General features: G+C 40.9%; 1 pseudogene; it reads right to left on the reverse strand.

Annotated features, from left to right (window-relative positions):
• Nucleotides 1-1,368: 1,368 nt before the first annotated feature.
• Nucleotides 1,369-1,865, reverse strand: LOC101417166 (destrin pseudogene; annotated as a pseudogene).
• Nucleotides 1,866-2,430: the final 565 nt, after the last annotated feature.

The following is a 2,430-nucleotide window of genomic DNA, read 5'->3' on the forward strand; positions in this document are numbered from 1 at the left end:
TTCAATTCTCCTACCCCTAGTCTCCCACAATATTTGTATACAACTTTAACTAACTTAATATTCAGTATGTAATTATATTGGCTATACAAATAATCACAGCTGGATCATGTCATATATCACCAAATACTTCATGTATTATTCAACTTCTGGGTTTTCCCTCTAAAGTTAATTTCCATATATTTTAGATTTGTTTAATCATCTTTGTAATTTTATTAATTTATTTCAAAATCTCTGACAAAACCCTAACATTCTATCAATAGTCAAGCCCATTGGATCATACTGCATGTCTTTATTCCCTCTTCCTGGAGATATGCCTCCTGAAGATCTCTTTTCACCTTCTCCTATCAAGCCTGGTTGTTTTCTAGGTCCACTGCTTGGTTGTTGTTCTGGGGATTCCTTTTACTATCATCTTGGGAATTCCCTGTCCTCTCTCCTATGTTGTATTGCCTCTATCCTGGATCCCAAATATTTCTCTTTTTTTGGTTTATACCCTGGCAGAAGTTGACTACACCCTATGGTACATGCATATAAAATTTTTGATGCCTCAAAATGTCTTTATTTGTTCCTCATGTTTGAGTGATAGCTTCACTAGATATAATTATATAATTTTTCCTCAGAATTTTTAAGGGATTGTTTTAAGTCCCTGTATTTTAGCTTCCAGCATTGTTTTTGAGAAATCTGATGCCATTCTGATTTCTGAACGTTTGCATATTATTTTTTTAATTCTGGAAAATTTCAAGGTTTTTTTTTTTTTTTGGCCCCTGATACTCTGAATATGAAAAATGATATGCTTTAATGTGGGACTTTTGTCTTGTTCTGGTTCCTTGATGAGAACTTAAATTCTGGAAACTAATGCTCTTCATATTAAAGAAAATACTCTTATATAATTTCTTTACTAGTTCTCTTCCATCCATTTGCTTTGCTCTTTCTTTTGGAATTTCTATTGGATTGATTCCATTTTGTAATGCTTATGCTTGCTGGAAGATTTCCTCAAATTTATCTTCCAAATCAGCTATTTAATTTTTAAATTTCTGATATAGTTTTAATTTCCAAAAGACCCTGCTCACTCTTGGAATTATTTTCCTTTTTATAGCATCCTGTTCTTCTTTTATGGATTTAATGTCGTTTTCCTCTGGTCTTTGTAAGAATATTAGTAATGCGGGTTTTTTTTGTTTGTTTTTTTAAACTTTAGATTTTAGATTTATTTAGGGCCATTCGCACATGTTTATAGAATATTTAGTTTGCTCTAGAAGAGGACAAGACAGCTCTCCCCAGTGAGACCCTGGCCCAAATATATTTGCTTTACTTATATAGCAAGAGGATAACATTAAACGTGGAAGCTTTTGATTTGCGGCACTGAATGAAGATCTACACAGCGCTTCCTTCAAAAGCTACAATTAAGGATCCACTTAGCTTCTCAGCAATACAAGCGGGATTGAGGTCTTCTGGCCCATTTGCTTGACATTCGTGTTTTATGCCTTGAAATTTCTTTTTGATTGCATCTTTGGAGCTCGCATAGATCATTTTACTTTTCAGAGGTGCTAGTTCTAGTGCCCACAAAAAATATATAAACTCCTCCTTTCTGGATTCCTTGGTTTCAAAGCTTGCATCATACAAAGCATAGCGACAATCTTTTCAGGAAGCATTTCCACAAAATGCATGAAGGGATAGGTTATGGTCACCCCTACATCTCCAACTAAGATCTCTTTGCCTTCTTCTACAAGGGTGCACTTTTTGTCTGCACTGAGACAAAAAATGACAGCCTTCTTTTTTTTCTTGATTTCTTCTAGCGTAGAGCACTTCCGAACTTTCATGTCATAAAAAATGCGACACAATTCATCAGCAACTTGCACTCCTGAGGCCATCTTCGCCATGGCGGTCGCACGCAAGCAGGGAACGGAGCGGGTCGGCGCCGACGCTGTGAGCGTCTGCGGAGCTTCGTCCTCAAAGAAGCCGCGAAGAGAGAGCGCGGAAGCCTACCAGGAGGTGGGCGCGGACCCCGAGCCCAAACGTGCCTGCGGACCCCGAGCCCAAACGTGCCTGCGCACGTCCTGCGCTGCCCGCCGTTGCTAGGCAACCGGCCTGCCGGCAACGCCCTGCCGCTGCTGCCCTCCCACCTCCCGGCAGACCCAGGTCCTCACCTTCTGGAGGCTGGGAAAGGGAGTGTCCCCCGCTCCCCAGCTCCGCTCTGGGGTAGGAAGAGGGTGGCACAGAGCTCCCACACCAGGGAACTCAGGAGGGGGAGCTGGGGCTGGCCCCGGCCGGCGGGGGGGGGGGGGGGGGGGGGGGGCGGCCGTCAGTAAAGTGTTTTTGAAGCTTTCTTCTACTCACTGCATTACCTGTTTCTAAAAAAAATTATTTTTTTACTTAGTTGTTTTAGTTATTTGTTGTCTTTCATATCAATGAGTTTCTTTAAAGTATGGTGAACAT

The sequence above is a fragment of the Dasypus novemcinctus genome, chromosome 9, assembly GCF_030445035.2.
Source record: "Dasypus novemcinctus isolate mDasNov1 chromosome 9, mDasNov1.1.hap2, whole genome shotgun sequence".
Lineage (NCBI taxonomy): Eukaryota > Metazoa > Chordata > Mammalia > Cingulata > Dasypodidae > Dasypus > Dasypus novemcinctus.